The sequence below is a fragment of the Cetorhinus maximus genome, chromosome 18, assembly GCF_964194155.1.
Source record: "Cetorhinus maximus chromosome 18, sCetMax3.hap1.1, whole genome shotgun sequence".
In the NCBI taxonomy this organism is placed as follows: Eukaryota; Metazoa; Chordata; class Chondrichthyes; order Lamniformes; family Cetorhinidae; genus Cetorhinus; species Cetorhinus maximus.
In genome coordinates, this window is record NC_135896.1 from 25088594 (window position 1) to 25107457 (window position 18864).

Here is an 18864-nt window from a genome sequence, read left to right on the forward strand (position 1 = left end):
ACGGCGAGGCGGGCGAATAAGAGGGTGCCCCACCAGCGACCCGGCGTGTTTCCCGGGAATGCATTATTAATGTGCCGGGAATGGGACGATATGGCGCGAAAAACCCATCTTTGTGGACACTTTTGCCTGAGGCAGGTGGAACGAGTCAGGAATTTTCCCAACTCCCTCTACTCGCATTGAGGATGACAATTCAGGACAGAATGTCTGACACTGGCTTACCAAAGCGAATCTTCTTTGAAGAGCTTGAATCTGGGGTTGTCAAAGGAAATGCTGCAAGGTCACTCTGAAGGCTTCCCCCCAGAATTTTATGTCGTTTGAGCAGGCACGCGCCTGACCTGACAGCGTGTGAAATCGCTTGAGAAGACATCAGGCATGCGTCCTGAAATCAACATGCGCTCACGCGATATTTCACTCAACGGGCCTGTGTGGCAGTCGGAAGTGCACCCGCCGACAATTAAGTGGGCAATTAAGCCCATTAAGGAGTTGATTGTGGGGCCCGTCCACTTTGGGATGGCGGAAGGGCCAATTGGTCAGGCGGCCTTCACGTTTTCGCTGCAACCTCAATCCAGGGTGGGATGAAGTGTCCGGGGTGAAATATAATAAAAAAAATGTCTGGCGACTGAAGTTTTTCTGAGTTTTCCTGTCAGGTGCTTGAATGTGCTGCATGACAGTTTGCTCCATTTTTTTTCTAATAATTTAATTTGTCCGGGCCTGCAGCTCCCTGAGGCATCTCCACAGCCGCTGTCCGCCTTCAGGGAGCTCGTTAGAAGTAACTACCCTCGTCCTCACTTTTCTAGTACCCGCCCTCTTCCCCCTCCCCCCAGCCCACTGGCAGCGCTGAGCCTTTCTCAGTATGCGTTTCGCGGCGCTGGCTGCCTGTTGATTGGCTAGACTATTATAAATTAGCACTGCCTTAGTCTTTAACACTATCATTACCACTCTCTTTGTCTTGTGACATCTTTTTCAAATCTCTCCTAAGATCCCACCTATCCCTGACCTATTTTGTTTCACCTGCTCCACCTTCTCTCTTCAACAGTATAAAACCCATCACATATAAAACCCTACCTCTTCAGCTCTGGAGAGTCACACGGACTTAAAACGTTAACTCTGTTTCTCTCTCCACAGATGCTGCCAGACCTGCTGTGTTTTTTCAGCATTCTCCAGTTTTTATTTTAGATTTCCAGCATCTTCAGTATTTTACTTTTATTTTAGGATTTAAGCTACTTGGCAAAAGAACTGGAGGAGAGATGAGAAGAATCGTTTATACATAGTGAGCAGCTATGATCTGGAGTGCATTGCCTAAAAGGGTGGTGGAAGTAGATTCAATATTAACTTTGAAAGGAAATTGGAATGCTTGATGAGGAAAGATTTGGAGGTTGATGGGGAAGTTCCAGGGAAGTGAGAGTGATTGGATCTCTCTTTCAAAGATCCAACACAGGAACAATAGGTCAAATAGCCTCCTTCTGTATTCTATAATACTATGTTGCCAGGTGCTTATTTGACAGCACAAAATACTTCAGCTTTTAGAATCATCAGACTACAGCTTGTTTTCAACAGTTAATAAATGGAACCAGCAGAGGAATTGGAAAATGCTACTTGCTCACTACAGAAATGTTTGTATAATGAATAACAGATACCTGAGAGCTTTCAATGTAGTAATCTAATCGAGATGTTCAAATAACATGATAAACCACAAAAGCAAAGCAAGGTTTTAATGCTCATCCCAAGGTTAGATTGCTACATTGAAGTCCCTCTGATTTCTATTGCTGTTTTTAACATGTTTCAATCTCATATGGGGAGATCTCATTTGTTATCAGTTTTTTTTTCCATTCATTCATGGGATGTGGGAAGCACTGGAAAGCCCAGCATTTTTGCCAACACCTAATTGCCCTGGAATTGAGTGGTTTGCCAGGCCATTTCAGAGGGCAGTTAAGAGTCAACCACATTGATGTGGATCTGGGGTCATGTCAGGTAAGGACTGCAGATTTCCTTTCCTGAAAGACTTTAGTGAACCAGATGGGTTTTTACAACAATCGATGGTCGTTGTCATGGTTACCACTACCAAGACTAGCTTTACATTCCAGATTTATTAACTGAATTTAAATTCTGCCAGCTGCCATAGTGGGATTTGAACCTGTCCTCAGAGCATTAGCCTGGCCTCCTAGAGAACTCATTATTCATTTCTATGTGAATACCAGCCTCTGACTGATAAATCTGTGACAGAAAAGAAGTTCACTATTATTAAATATTCTAAAGGGTTTTCATATTTTAAGGCTAAATTTTGCACCTCTGCAATCCCAGTGCATAATCTACCTTTGAGGGGGCCACAGATCAGTGAAAGGGCTACAGTACGTCATCCTTAAATCTTTTGATTCGAATTGTAGTTAGACCTAGGCACTAGGGGCAAAAGTTTCCACGAGATTATGCTCTTTTGCAGGAAGTCCCCGTTCTACATTGTTCCGCTTTAATGTCGGTCAGTTAATGGGGCCTGTATTCTTGTTTAGCATCACAAGTTGAGTTTTAAAGTCATTTTGTGCCTGTCTAACGCAGATCCATGTGACCTCTCCTACTCCCTGACCATTTCTTTCACTACTGACCCTCCAGCTAGCAGCCTCTCCTGCTTCCTAACCCACCCTCTCTCCGAACCACCCGCTCCGCAACTCTCCTGCTCGCTGCTCCCCTCTCCTGAACCCTCGATGTGGGTGAGAGCTCTGGGGATGAGCGGCGAGAGACAGTGGGAGTAGCTTTGACTTGCAGAATTCAACTGAAGCTGCTCCTCCAACCTCTCGCCGCTCATCTCCAGAGCTCTCGCTCACATCCAGGTTTCAGAAGGGGGAAGCAGCGAGTGGAAGTGTTTTTGGGAGCGGGTGGTTTAGTGAGAGCAAGGATTGGCAAGAAGATGGGTCAGGAATCTGCAGAGGTGGTGAGAAAAAGGGTCTACATCATCGACTAGGAGGGTCAGAGAATGAGATGAGGGGTGGAACTTTTTGGGAAGCAGGATTGGGAGCATTCAAGAAGTAGAAAGTTACCAAACTATTTCTTTTGTATTTTTAAATTTAATTTATTTTCATTTTCCGATATAGGAATTTAGCAATGTAAAGTATTTCTGATGAGGAAGGTCCTACAGAACCTAACAACAGTTTTTACATTGGTTTTAATGGAAAAATGCAACTCAATTAAAGTTGGTTCACTTAAAGTTGTTCTTTTCAGGAACGCAACTGCAACTTTAAGTGAGGACTTACTGTAGCGCATTTCTCCTGAATTGAGTCAAGCTTGCACAAAAGATTGCGGAATTCCTGGTGCAAATTCTTTTCAGCACAAATCGCTTTTGTGCGCTCTTTTTCACTAGTTTAAAGCACCACGTTCGAAGTTCACTAAAGTAGCCATGCTCCAGGCCACTGCAAGTTTCTTCTAATTGTGCCTGTTTGCAAACCTTCATGGAGGCTTTTAAAATGGACGGCTTTTTTTGGTGCAAGGACCCTAATAGGCACGTTTTTAGAGATTTTGAACATTTTTTAAAATTTCCCGAGAAACTGATAGCTTAAAAAAAGTACAACTGACAGATGGTTCTGTGTAGCTTTTTTCTTAAAAATCATTTTCAGTTCTTTAAAATCAGGTTACTCACAGGAGGTAGGCTAGATACTGAATAAAATGCTAATTTTCGCGATAGATCCATTTCAGCTGTACTAATCAAACTACACAAAGTTACCACTCTTAAATGAAACAAGAAATAACTTTACAGCAATTTTTAACAAAAAAAAATTACTTGGCTTGGCAATATGCAAATGAATTTCAGTGGAAATATGAGGAAAAAAAAACATTTTCAGAATCAGTGCAATTTTGAACGCCATTTGTGCCCAAACCACCAAATCTGTCCAAAGGGGAGACTCATGGCTAAAATTAAGTTAAGTTTCTGTACAATTTTTCCTTGTTCTTTTTGGCTTTGGAGGCTGTAGGCACAGTGAATATATAAGCCCGCATGGAGATGATATTTGAATGTTTCAGATGTTTTTTCTAAACTGAAAAGGAAAGAACATGCATTGATACAGTGCCTTTCACAACCTCGGGATGCTCCAAAGCAATTTACAGTCAATTAAGTACTTTCTGAAGTGTAGTCACAGTTGTATTGCTGGGAACACCTCATCCAGTTTGCGCACAGCAAGGTCCCATAAACAGTAATATGATAATGATCAGATAAACTGTTCTATAGCAATATAGGCCTAGGGATTGAAGTTGGCCAAGACCCATGAAGTACTCCTCTGCTCTTCTTCAAAGATGGCTTATTTTCCATCCACCTCAGAAGGCAGATGGGACCCAGTTTAATGGTTTCATCCAAAAGATGAATAAATAGACTCGGTGGGCCGAACGGTCTCTTTCCATGCAGTAAATGACTCCATGACTCAATGATTGTACTTCCTCAGTACTACTACCCATGAAACCTTGAAGGACAATATTTTTTATGACTACAATTATAGATAGGAAAATGTGATTGATTTTGAACAAACTAATGTTAAGTTCTAGCTGTCCTGCCTGCTTATTATGGCACGATGTGTTGGAGATGGCAGGGGGGAGAGGGGCTTCTGAGGCCCAGTTTTCCCTGCAAGAAATCTCATTATATCATGTCAGAGCATTAATTGGATCTGTCAAGCCTAGATGTGGGTTGAAATATTTAGTAATCAAGTTTCTGCTTGTTCCAGATGCTCCATTTGGTCCTTGTTCATTATCATAATTGGCAGTTCTATATTTGGAGACCTCTCAGGCTGGGATAAATATGACAACTTCCAACCAATTATTTCGTTCATGTTTTCCAAGTAGTGAAGTTGACATCATCTAAGCACTCCATACAATTAAAGCACTCATAATCCCAACACAAATATATAGATAAAATGCAAGCTGATGAGCAGATTCTTTTTATAGTGTTAATTTATCATGCTTCTGTATAAATTTATATCTCACAATAAATACACATTTGTAATGTTGCCTAAGCTATATGGAGTCAGGGAGATATAATAATTCTCATAATGTTATTGGAATTTATTGTAAAATAGTTGTGTGTGTGTGTGTGTGTGTGTGTGTGACTTAATTGGATTGAAGGCAGCTGGCCTGAAGGCAACATGGGGGAAGTTTAGAATGTAAGGTGTAAAAGGACATTTGCATTTTTAAATAAACCAGACTAAGTTGTTTTCAAAGGAGGGGTGAAATGTGTCACCTCACCAGGTGAAGTTTAGAAACAGTGGGCAGAATTTTGCCCTTGGCAGGGGTGCTCTGTGGGGGCGGTTGGGAAGTCGCACCACACCGCGATTTCACATGGGCAGGACATGTTTTTAATTCAAGTGTTAAATTTTTATTTTACTTTTATTTGCATTAGGAAACCTCATCCTGCCCATGGATGAGGTTTCCTAAAAAATGCAAAGGCCGCTTGGCCTTTTCGCCTGCCCACCAACCATTAGGCTGAACTGGCAGTGAAAAATTCAGGACAATTGTTTACTTAGTGGCCTTAATAGGCCTTTTAATTGTCAGCGGGCACGCTTCTGGCTCTGATACGTGCACGCTGATCTAACTACCTTGAAAGTGTGCGTTGATGTCGGCACGCTTGGCCGACATCAACGCACTTTATTTCATGGTCCGCCGTGTCCAGCGCGCGTCCACACACTAAGCGTAATTTTCTGCCCAGTGTGTTTATTTTTTCCAAAGGTTACTGGCAAAACTTAGTGCTACAAGAGATTTTTATTATCAGAAAGTTAATAGACATAGACATAGTGAAACAATGGTAATTTGCATTCAAAGGGGAAAATATGTATAAAGGAGTGAAGGCTGTGTGTAAGGGTAGACATTTTTAAGAGCTAACAAGTGTGAAAAGACTTCATCAACTATGCCTCAAGCTCCAATCTCAAAGAACTGAAGTTAAGAAAACTCACTTTGAATTGGACTGGTTCAGGGTATTGTGTGTCATCTTGCCTGGGTCTTTTAAAATCTATGTATCTTACTGTTGCCTCAATAAGAGTGTAACTGGGAGTCAGATTAAGTAGGGGATTTAGGAGTTATCATAATAGTAATTTGTAGATCTATGTATGTGTTTAAAATTACTTCTCTTTTTAATAAATATTTAATCCAGTTTTGTAAAAAACCTATAAGACTTGGTGGTCTTATTACTACTGAATTCAAGACATACATCTCGAAATTTATACAAATTGCAAAATAAGTTGTGGCAGCTGTTACACGTTTCCCTTTGGGATTTGAACAACTCTGGATTTACCACCCGCTGTGCCATAACATATGGTCTGTCAGCATGGTGTATTTCCACCTATAGGACAGGCCAGGATTGGGCAATTTATTTTGAATTATGCACATCAGTGATATAAGGGTAACTCCAGGAAATTCATGCAGAGGTTATCTATTCATACAGAGGTGGAGCAGGCATCAGTATGCAGGTTGTCCTGAACACAAATAAAAAATGTTTGGAGAGAAGACTGAACACATTCCATGGCACCGCCACCCCATGGCTTTGAGTTTACCCAATAGATATTAAAGGGTATGGTTAAATGACCTCTTCATTCAATGCTACTTCACTCAATGATGATAAAATACACTTAGTTACAATCCAGCTGTATCAACTTATCAAAACTACTGCATTTTTACACTATTTTGCACTACATTCAAATAAATTCTCTTTATTTAGAATGCAGGAACTCTAATTTAAAGTACTTTATAGTTTTTATTGAGATCCATAATATGTTTGTTGTGATACAACGCTGAGGTTTTAATTCAAATACTGACATTTCTCATTTATATAATCCACTTTATAGCTTTTCCTATTAAATATTAAAAAAGAGACAAGTTAAATGCTGACCTGAAAAAAGGAGACATCCAAGTAATCACTCTCCTAAATATAACTGTTAATCAATCATGCCCATGCTAAATTTAAGGAGAGAGTAATACAATAACAGATGAATGTTATGATTGATTTGGAGGAAAGTTCCTTGAATTAAAGAACAGGTAAATTCGTGTTACTGAAATGAAGGCTTTTTTACAGCATATGGTGATGGCATTTCTCAGTACTCAGCTATTATTAGGGAAACAAACAAACAAAACCCACTGTAGTGGATTTCAGTCATTCGGTATGTGGCAAAGATTGATTTAAAATGAATTTCTGCAACAAAATAATCTTTAAAAAGGTTCCTGATTCCCAATGCCAATATTAAACAATACACTGGGTGCATCATTCAAGGCACACAGTTCAATAAATTACACCCAGGATGCTATTAGCTGAGCTGAAAGATGAATATGAAACCAGCGGCCAGAAATTATTGTTCCCGACTCGTTCTTTATCTGTTCATTACAAGGAAGGCACAATAATGTGCTTTAATTTAGCAGTTTATTCAAATGGACTGCAACTTCAGAGTGTGATACATCATTTATACTGCAGTACTGAAGAGCATACAGAGCACATAGGGCAGACTAACTGTTAAAGCAGCAGATGTGCTTACAGTGAATAACCTTCAATTCAATGATATTTGATCTGTATCCGGACTATGTTCTTCTTGGCATCACATGGTATACCCTGCATTGTTTCTTGCATCAGCAATAGCCAGCTTAGGACACAGGGGTTAAGGTAGATCTATAAATAAAATAGAACTAAAACTTTAAAATTAAAATAAAATAATTAAACACCTAAAATCTACACACCTGTGTAGTTAAGAAACATGTAACTTTTAGTTGTCAGTGGTACTAGCATTTAATAAGCTAAGTAAATTGTAGCGTACATAGGAATTACTCTAAGTTAATTAAGAAAGTAAATAAATTAACTAAATAATGTAAGTAACAATGGCAGGACAGGTGTTATGTTGCAGCTGTGGATTGTGGGAACTTTTGGACACCAAGGGAATCCAGGACAAACATGTCTGCAGAAAGTGTAAGCAGCTAGAGAAATTCCGGATCGGGATTATGGCTCTGGAAGCCGAACTGCAGACACTGCACAACCTAAGGGAGGGCGAGAAATACCTGGACACTTTGTTCCAGAAGACTGTCACACTTCTTGAATAGGGTCATCTATTTTAGGCAGCAGTGAGGGACAGGAGGATGTGACTAGGAGTGAGGCAGGTAAAGAGACAGAACAGACAGTAGTGGAGGAGCCTCAGGCTTTGCAATTGTCAGGCAGGTTTGAAGTGCTCACAACCTGTGGATGAAAGCAAGGTCTAAGATGAAAGAGGTGGATGAGCAGGCTGGCAATGGCACCATGGTACAGGTTCAAGCTGGGGGAGCAAACAGGAATGCAGTGGTAGTAGGGGACAGTATAGTGAGGGAGATTGACACTGTTCTCTGCAGCAAAGTGCGAGAGTCCAGAAGGCTGTGTTGCCTGCCCGGTGCCATGATTCAGGATATCTGCTCAGGGCTGGTGAGAAACTTGCAGTGGAAGGGAGAGATTCCAGTCATCGTGGTCCATGTAGGTACCAACGACATAGGTAGGACAAGGAAAGAAGTTCTGCATAGTCAGTATGAGGAGCTAGGTACCAAATTAAGAAGCAGAACCTCAGAGGTAATAATCTCTGGATTGTTACCTGAGCCATGTGTAAATTGGCATAAGGCAAATAAGATTAGAGAGATGAATGCGTGGCTCAAAGACTGGTGTGGGTGAAGTGGGTTCCGGTTCATGAGGCACTGGCACCAGTACTGGGGAAAGTGGGGGCTGTACTGTTGGGACGGTCTACACCTGAACCATTCTGGGACCAGTGTTCTTGCGAACTGCATAACTAGGGTATTAGAAAATATTTTAAACTAAATTGTGAGGGAAAGGGATCAAATGTGGGAAGATGTGGTAAATTAAAGAGTAGAGACAAGGTAAGAGAAGATATTAATTTGGGAAATGATAAACAGACCATGACAGGAAGAGACAGAGAGTACAAGTCTAAGAATAAACCAATGAATAAGGCTAGAGGTTACAAAAATAATAAAAGGATAAAACTTAAGGCTCTTTATCTGAATGTACATAGCATTCGAAGCAAAACAGATGAACTAATAGCGCAAATAGAGATGAGTAAGTACAATCTATTGGCCATTACAGAGACAAGGCTAGAGGATGGGATAGATTGGGACCTGAACATTGAAGGATATGTGACTTTCAGGAAGGATAGGAAGTTAGGAAAAGGTGGAGGGGTGGCTCTGTTAATTAAAGATGACATTAGCACATTAGTGAGGGATGGCCTAAGTGCAGGAAACCAGGATATAGAAGCAGTTTGGGTAGAGATGAGGAATGAGAAAGGCAAGAAGTTGCTTGTGGGAGTGGTGTACAGGCCATCTAACAGTAATCACATGGTAGGACAGGTTATCAAAGAAGAAATAGTGGGATAAAAGCAAAAAACTGCGGATGCTGGAAATCCAAAACAAAAATAAAAATACCTGGAAAAACTCAGCAGGTCTGACAGCATCTGCAGAGAGGAACACAGTTAACATTTCGAATCTGTATGACTATTCAACAGAACTAGGGAAAAATAGAAAGAAGTGAAATATAAGCTGGTTTAAGGGGGGTGGTGGGACAGGTAGAGCTGGATAGAGGGCCAGTAATAGGTGGAGATACTGGCCCTCTATCCAGCTCTACCTGTCCCACCCCCCCCCCCCCCTTAAACCAGCTTATATTTCACCTCTTTTCTATTTTTCCTTAGTTCTGTTGAAGAGTCATAGAGACTCAAAATGTTAACCGTGTTCCTCTCCGCAGATGCTGAGTTTTTCCAAGAAATAGTGGGAGCTTGTCGGAAAGGTATGGCAATTATCATGGGGGATTTTAATCTACATATAGACTGGAACAACCATATGGGCAAAGGTAGCATAGATGACAAATTTATAGAATGTTTTCAGGATAATTTCTTAGATCAGCACGTTCTGGAGCCAACCAGAGAGCAGGCTACACTGGACCTGGTACTGTGCAACAAGATAGGATTAATTAATGACTTCATGGTGAATGCACTCCTAAATAGCAGTAATCATAATATGATTGAATTTTACATTCAGTTTGAAGGAGAGAAGACTGGGTCTAACTCTAGTGTTTTAAACTTAAATAAGGGCAATTAGGAGGGCATGAAAGAAGAGCTAGTGAAAGTGAACTGGCAATTTAGGTTAAGAGATAGGCCAATAGAGATCCAGTGGCAGACATTTAAGGAGACCTTTCAGAATACATACATTTCAACAAGAAAGAAAAATTCCAAGGGGAGGATCCACCATCCGTGGTTAACTAAAAAACTTAAAGATAGTATCAAACTTAAAGAAAAAGCATATAATTGTGGAAAGATGGGTAGCAGGTCAGAAGATTGGACAGAATATAAAAAAAACAAAGAATGACTAAAAGATTAATGAGGAGGGAAAAAATTAGAGTACAAGGGAAAGCTAGCTAGAAATATAAAGACAGGCAGTAAGAGTTTCTACAGATAATTAAAAAAGAAAAGAGTAAACAAAGTGAGCGTTGGTCCTATAAAAAGTAAATCTGGGGAATTAATAATGGAAAATAAGGAGATGGCAGATGAATTGAACAGGTATTTTGCATTGTCTTCACTATAGGGGATACAAGTAACATCCCAGAAATACCTGTAAATCAGGAATTGGAAGGGAGGGAGGAACTCAAGAAAATTACAATCACCGGGGAAGTGGTATTGAGCAAATTGTTGGAACTGCAGGTTGACAAGTCCCCAGATCCTGAGGAATTTCATCCTAGGGTCTTAAAAGAAGTAGCTAGCGAGATAGTTGATGCATTGGTTTTAATTTTCCAAATTTCACTAGATTTGGGGAAGGTTCCATTAGATTGGAAAATAGGTAAAGTAACTCCTTTATTCAAGTAGGGAGGGAGCCAGAAAGCAGGAAACTATACACCAGTCAGCCTAACATCTGTCATAGGGATGATGTTAGAAGCCATTATTAAAGATGTTATAACAGGTCGCAGGGACAGAGGGCAATGGGTTTTGCCTCCATTGCTGGATTCCCCCAAGCACAGGGCATCATCAGTTGCACCCATGTGGCCATTAAGACACCCAGTAAACGGCCAGTGAGATGCATCAGTAGAAAGGGCTTCCACTCTCTCAATGTCCAACTGGTCTACGGCCACAATTAGAGTTTCCTCCATGTGTACGCTCACTTTCCTTGCAGTTGCCATGGCTCTTTCATCCTCCCCCTCAGTCCACGCTGCCTCAGGTCTTCATTCCAACTCCCAACGTGCATGGATGAATTCTAGGGAACAAGGGATATCCGATGATTGGATGGTTCCTGACCCCTCTGCGGGAGCCAAAGACAGAGGCAATATAACCAATGGCGCCTGCTCAACAGGACAAGCAGTGACCGGGCCATTGCGCTTCTGGAGATGAAGTTCCGGTGCCTGGACCAGTCAGGTGGTGCCCTCTAATACCATCCTGCAAAGGTCTTGGTCATTGTGGTAGTCTGCTGCACTCTCATGGCATGGCCCTTCAGAGAGGTATGGACCTTGAGGACAATGAAGCCCTGAGAGGAGGCAGCTCATTGTGGGAGGAGCAGGAACAGGAGGTAAGAGAGGAGGAATTGGAGGAGGAGAGAGAGATGACGGGGAACAGAGAGGTGCCCCTGCTGGCATCCTCTGCCACCCTTCAGGAAGAGGATCTCCCTCCTCTCCCTCATGGCCACTAGCATTAGATCTAGGGTCGGCATCAATGAAGCGAGGGGTTGCCCTGACCCCGGTGCCAGGCTTCACTTTCCTCTGCTGAAGTGGAAGGCTTTGGTGCAAAACAGGATCTCTCATTCAGGACAATCAGTAGCGTCAATGATGTTTGCCCTGAGGCGTTTAATTGAGTCCCACACTTTATCTGACCCACCTCCATTACCATCCCCACTGGCTTTAACTGGACAGGAAACCCATCTCCATATCAATTAAGTGCTTCCTGCATGAAAATCTTAACCTTATTCAGTTTCCTGCCCCCACGCCCCATCCCGCTGGAGGCAGGCTTCTGACCCAAAAACAAACCCGATTGTTCCTGTTTCCAGCCTCCATGGCAAAAATTCAGCTCACAGCCTCTGACCTGCACTTGTAGCCACAGTATTTGTTTGTCAGATCCAGTTGAGTTCCTGGTCAATGGGAAACCCCAGAATGTTGATGGTGGAGGATTCAGCGATGGAAATATAGTTTAACATCAAAGGAAGATAGTTAGACTCTCCTTTCTTGGAGATAGTCATTGCCTGATGAGTGTCTGGCATCTAGGTTACAGTACTTGCTACCTATCAGCCCAAGCCTGAATGTTGTCCAGGTCTTCCTGTATGCAGAGCCAAGCTTTTAGTCACTCCACCTGCTTTGGATCAGAACTAATTTTTTTTTGCCTCAGTGAAGTGCATTTAGGACATAGTTATCTCAGTTAAAAGCACAATTAAAGTGTGAGCTGTTAAATCATTGAAATGCTGTAATCTGATGCCGACAGCAGAAGTATGGGTTTGTCTGGATTATGAGAGGGAGGGACAGAGCACACTTATTCATCTATCAGAACGTCATCCCAGTGAATCAAATTATTACTTGATATACTGGTGGAGCTCACAAAGTTAAACCACCCGTCCAACTCCACCTCCCATGTCCCCATCATAGATCATAGAAGAGGACAGGATGTTCATTTTCAGGGAGAAACATTAATAATGTTTTATATTAGAGCTGAAATATTGGAATTTTTAAAAATTAGTTCTTAGAAAGAAGGAAGACTTGTGTTTATATAGTGCTTTTCATGATGTCAGGACATCCAAAGCTTTGTTTACAGTTGGTGACGTATTTTGGAAGTGCAATGTAGGAAACACAGCAACCACTTTGTGCTCAGCAACCTCCCGCAAAACAACAATGTGATAATGACCAGATAATCTGTTTAGTGATGTTGATTGAGGGATAAATACTGGCCAGGACACCAGAGAGAACTCCCCCTGCCCCTTCCCCCCAATTCTTCAAATGCCGTGGGATCTTTTGTGAGAGAGCAGTCTCATCCAAACTACAGCACCTCCATCAGTGCAGCACTCCTCAGTTCTGCACTGGAGTATCAGCCTGGATTCTGAATATGGGTCTTGAAGCCATCTCAAATTAATTTTGAAATGAGGATCCAACATATCACTACACAATGTTATAAATTATGTGATGCAGTGGTGATACTATACTTTGATTAACCTAAGGCTACCCAATTGAACTCATTCAGATTACTCAAATATATTAATTAAAATGTTATTAATTTGCAATCATGCAACTGAAAATCAGTTCAGTCCTGATTTTTAAGAAGAGCATTTTTAATAGGACACTATTTGTAGTCAACAAATCCAGTATAACCAAATCTTTGCCATTTTCTAGTGGATCCTTCATATCTCCCATTGGAGTTATGCTGGGGACCAGCGGAATCCTGCAGATTTTTGCAGTTCTTTTAATTATTGACAGTGGAATAATAATTACCCTTTTCCTCTGTCCTTTAATTTCTATCATAACACCAACCAGGAAAGTAAGCAGGCATTCATACAGTGTGCAGACTGTGTAATGCACCAATCGCATATTTCCATAGCTGAGGTAACAGTTGCCTAGCAACAATTTATGAAGAACTTATCACACTGATTGTTTAATCAGGGCCTAGAGTCTTGAACTGCACAAATGTCTCGCTACTTAATGAGAAATCATTATTTTAAAAGCTCTAATGTCAGATATAACCAGAAAAAAAAATAGTTCATTTTTCTTCAGGTTTGAAATTGAGCTCAGCTTTGAAGTTCCAAACACTTAAGCAAAGCTGAATTCTGTACAATTCAATGTGATGGTTGTGCTTAACATGATTTAGCTGATAATAGTTGGTTTGTGGTTTGGTTTCCACCTTGAATACTATTTGGATCTCTCTTCTGATAACTTGTGGCCTGATTTGGATTGGGAAAGTTGATCACTACTTATGAGTGACTTAGGTCTAACTTCAGTATGTTTCTTCAAAAATTCTTTTACTTACACTATAGTACATTCTAAGTTTCTAGGTAAGTACATCTCTCTATTGTACAGACTATTCCACCTTCCTTTCTCAGTGTCTTGCAAGTGACTGCTGACATCACTGTTATATCTTGGTGCACATCACTATCTCATTACCATAACAATTAACCCTTTATTTTACAACAGTAAAGAATGGTATCTGTAACCATTGTTAGGAAAGAGAGTTTAAGCAAGTTATATTTGTAATTGTAGGTGTTAGGAATAAGTTATAACTTTAATATTTAAGTTTGATTTGTATTTCTGTATCTGTGTACTAAGAAAAGGACAAATTGAGTTTTAGTTTTGCTTTAAAAGGTGCCTGCATTTCTAATGAGACTTTTATGACTGTTACAGCTAAGTTAAACAAAGAAGAGTAGAGAAACTGGGATGTTGCCTAGCAACAGGGGTTCAGAGAGGCAGGTCCCTCCCACAGACACACCGAAGAAACTACAAACAGCAATTTAATTTGGAAGCTGTTTGAGTTCAGTTGGTTTCGAAGGCAGCTGCCGGGAGAGACTGGAGCAAAGGGGGCAGATAGCTAGTCCCAAGCTAAAGTAAAGACCCCAAAATCCAGGCGAGTGGAACAAGAGAAAGTCCCAAGAAGACCTTCTAGTCAAAGGAAGGACAGGAACCTGGAAAAAGTCCTGTTAAATGAAGTTAAGATTGAGGGGCAAAGAAAGGCTCCAAGCTTCAAGCTTAAAACTTCAAGCTTAAAGAGATAAAGGCCAGAAGGTCCAAAGAGATGGCTGAAGGTCTGTAACTCTTTGCTATGGGCATGTGAGGCAGTGGTGTACTGTTGATGGCTGAGTCAGTGAGAGAGAATGCGTGGAACACAGCTTGAATGCATGTGGTGACCCAGGGGAGACGAACATCAGAAGAAGAGTTCGAAACCCTGGAGATGAACCCTTGTGGAAGGCGTCTGAGAGAAAGCATCGGTTTGGGAAAAGATTCCAAAGTGAGTTCTTGGAGAGTGGAGATTGGAACCCATTGTGTGAAAGACAGAATTCAGTGAGACTGGTTGGCTCATGGTGTAACAAGCATCTGGGGGGAGTTGAGGAGAGATAGCATCTGTCTGGGGTGGCATCTGTCACTTGGTTTCAGAGTGTGGTGTATCTGACCACAGGTTGCCAATTGGTTTACACCGGCTGCATTTACAGTGAACATTAGAGTATAAGAAAGCTTTTGTAACTTGTGTTATCCATACAAATCTGTATATATATGTGAAGGTATAGTTGTGAAGAATAGGGTGATGGAGTATTATAATATAGTTCATCTTTTCTTGTTTAATAAATATTTTATGCTTTTGTTAAAAGTTCATTAGCTGACTCCAGTGACTCTGTTCAGAAACCCCTCTCCACGTATCTAAACAAACAAATAAAAGTTAGAGTCTATCAAGCTGGGTTCCTCCCTGGGATCAGGCTTGTCCAGTGGTAATCACAGCTGGAATCATAACACTGTGGTTTGTTGTTATAGACATCACCGTTTTAAGTTGGATTTGAAAACTGTATAGATGTAACATTAACATAACAATAGCAATTTGCACATATATAGTTTCTTTAACATAAAAGATGAAAAGGCACTCACAAGAGTGTTATAATTTGACACCAAGCCACATAAGGGAATAATAGGACAGATGACCAAAACCTGGATCAGAGAGGTAGGTTTTAAGGAGTGCAGAAAGTGAGGTAGAGGGGCAGAGATGTTTATGAAGTGAATTCCAGATCATAAGGTCTTGCTAGCTGAAGGCACAGCCACCAATGGTGGAGCAATTAAAATCAGGAACGTTCAAGAAGCCAGAGATCTTGGAGGGTTGTCGGGCTGGAGGGGATTACAGAGATAGGGAGAGGTGAGGCCATGGATGGATTTGAAATCAAGGATGAGAATTCGAAAACAAAGGCGTTGCTGAACCGGAAACCAATGTAGGTCAGCAAGCACATGGGTGATAGGTGAATAGGACTTGGTACGAGTAAGGACACAGTCAAAAGAATTTTGGATGACTCCAAGTTTAAGGAGGGCAGAATGCGGGAGACTGGCCGGAAGCAAATTGGAATAGTCAAGTCTGGAGGTAACAAAGTTATAGATGAGTCTTCAGCAGCAAATGATCTAAGGCAGGGATGGAGTCGGTCAATGTTACGGAGGTAGAAATAGGCAATCTTAGTGATGATTCGTGTTGTAATATGCCTTTAAAGAGTAGCAGTATGGAGTTGGGTCATGTGATCTAACCTCAGTTTCACTTTGTCCTGTGAGCAGAGCATATGGCACACAGCTCTGCTGCTGGTGTCTTCATTTTCTATCCATGTATATGTGTTCTCATGCGCTTAGTTTGAATAAATGAACACAAAGGATCCTGGGAGTGGAAATCCTGCCCTCCAAGAGCTGCCGGCCAATCACCAGCAACTGTTGGCAGCACCAGTGGGAGCTGCTGCCAGCCATGTACCTGCCTGAGGTCCAGGATCACTGAGGGACCCAGGAGACAGACAGGGGGTAAGATGTGGGTCACGGGGTGAGGGTCGCAGGGAAGGAGAGAGGGGTGTCAGCAGCAAGGACAGGGGTGGGGCTAGCACCTCTTACCCCCACCTCACCAAATTCCCTTGCACTCTGGTGAAAGCTGCACTCAGGTGAAACTACTATGTACCAGTGCTCTTGTTATTAACTCACTCACTGGGCGGAATTTTATGGCCCCGTCGTGGTAGGGGCGGGGACAGGAAATGTGGCGAGCCATTCAAAAGCCCATCGACTTTGGTGGAACCGGAAAATCCCGCCGGCAGGAGGGGCCGTCAAATTCCTCCCACTGTTACTTATCCTGGTTGAAATTTTAAATTTTCCGGCTGTTTGTTTAAACTAATGTCCTAGTTTCAAGACAATTAAAAAAAAACTTACCAACCTGCTTTCCTGTGAAGATGCATTTTGATTTCTTTTCTCCCTATTTTTCAAACACTCGATTTGAAAGCTGCTGGTGGTTCCCACACTGTTTTTAAATTCTTCGTCCTCCCATTGTACTCTAGAGCAGTGCAGCAAAGTTCCAAAGATCATTAAAGGGGGTGAAGCAAGAAGAGGTAACTACAAAATGATCTTTCTTGATCGTCCTGGAGGTTCTTACAAGAAGGCAAGTGTTTTTACTGTTTTTAATATTTGATAAAATAAAAAGAAAGTTTGCTCAAGATTTTGTGTAAAGTGCTTCTATTTTATTCATGACTGAAATCTTTTCCACAGTTTATGTGCTTTGAAGCTCTGGCCCCAACAATGTTTCTCTGATAGAATAGGATGGCAGCAGTTCACAGAGGAATGCTTGACACGATGAGCACAGTAATGATGCCGCAGCCAGCAAATACCTTACCTTGGGCAAAGGGTTTTGTCCAAAACAGCTGGTCACTCTGCACAGCAGCAAGTAATGGAGGAACTGATTGTACCATTCAATGCATGTGGATGCAGGGCTGTGACCACATCACAGGGTAGGAGACTGGCTGGCTGTGCTGACTCACCATGTAAAGGCGAATTTCGTTTGCACCTCCACAACAGCAACAAACAAAAACAACGTAGTTGCATTTAATATAGTGCATCTTAATGGAGCAAAATGACACAAAATGCCTCACAGAGGAGCAGTTCCTGTGCATAGTGCCGGTTTTTTCAGATGCTATTGCATGCTAGACCCAGGAAAGTTGACTATCTTTTCCTTCTCCATCTGTTATCTTGGTTGGCTTGGATTCAATAGCATCAATGGGATAAATGAGATTCACTGTTCCAAATCATATTAGCAACAAGGTCTTGTAAGATTATGGTATTAAAGAAGTACTGACATTTTAATGCTAGCAAATGCTTTCAATATTTTATATCATATGACATGTGTACATGATTTCTTTCAAAGGGTTTCTGTGACCGTTTAAATTTGAATTAAAGATAAAATCAGCACAATAGAGACCAAGTCATACACAGTATCATTTTTACTAACTCTGTAGAAATATCTAATACCGATTACACTTTAAGAAGAATTAGAACATATCAAATGTATAAAACCAGAAAGTAGTTTTTAAGACTACCCAGGACTATATTATAAAAATGTTAGGATAATGGTATTTTATTCAAGAAACAAGTTCACAGTCCGAAGGGTGAATTGCAGTGTTACTGACATTGAAAATTCATATATAAACTATATATGAGGTTAAAAACAATCAAACTTGTAACAATCATGTAACAAAATAGATTTAAAAATTCAGCAGGTAACAGGGAGTGATGGACGGGGTATTAAAAGAAGGGTGATGTTGAATTAAAATTATATTTAAATTATCAACCAATACACCATTCCTACGTTAGTCACTTAAGTACATATAAATTTCTTCATTTTAGTACTTCACTGAGGACCCGAACAACGTAAGTAATAGGGCTATATCAGTAACTTTCTGTACTGCATCTTACGAGGTTGAATGTCGTCAAGTTTCTGAGTTGCCTTGATTGCTCTTTCTGGATAATCTCACCACATAAACTGCATCAAAGGTCAATTCTGCAAACATGTGTGCCCAGTAGCACTGGGACGCAGTCAAGTGAGCAGAGGATGTGTTATCAGATTGGCAGGAATTAGGCCTATTTTTTCACCCGATGTGCATTCTACACAATTTACGACCAGAAGGCATTTTTCATGCATTCCACTCATTAAGACTTCAGAATTCATCAATACATTTTAATTTAATTAATGATGCCAAACTGTGTGATTCACTGAAGTCATTTAGGGCCTATTTAAAATGATAACTAGTTTCTAGGCCTCTTCCAAAATTTTGGAGATCGAACTCAATAAGGGGAATACCATTCTTGAGGATAGAACTTTGTTTTTGGTGTTGTACTTGTTAATTCAGCTTTTCTTTTCAGTTTTCTTCACATTTATTCCTGGTTTAAGTTGTGGT

The 18864-nt window shown here is 41.0% G+C and overlaps 1 long non-coding RNA gene across 1 annotated transcript; it reads right to left on the reverse strand.

Moving 5' to 3' along the window:
- Positions 1–6850: 6850 nt before the first annotated feature.
- LOC144693460 (uncharacterized) lies at positions 6851–18514 on the reverse strand. Its single transcript, XR_013579534.1, has 3 exons — positions 18276–18514; positions 16854–16970; positions 6851–7618 (listed from the first exon to the last, which is right to left on the reverse strand). It is a non-coding gene; the product is annotated as an uncharacterized LOC144693460 (long non-coding RNA).
- Positions 18515–18864: the final 350 nt, after the last annotated feature.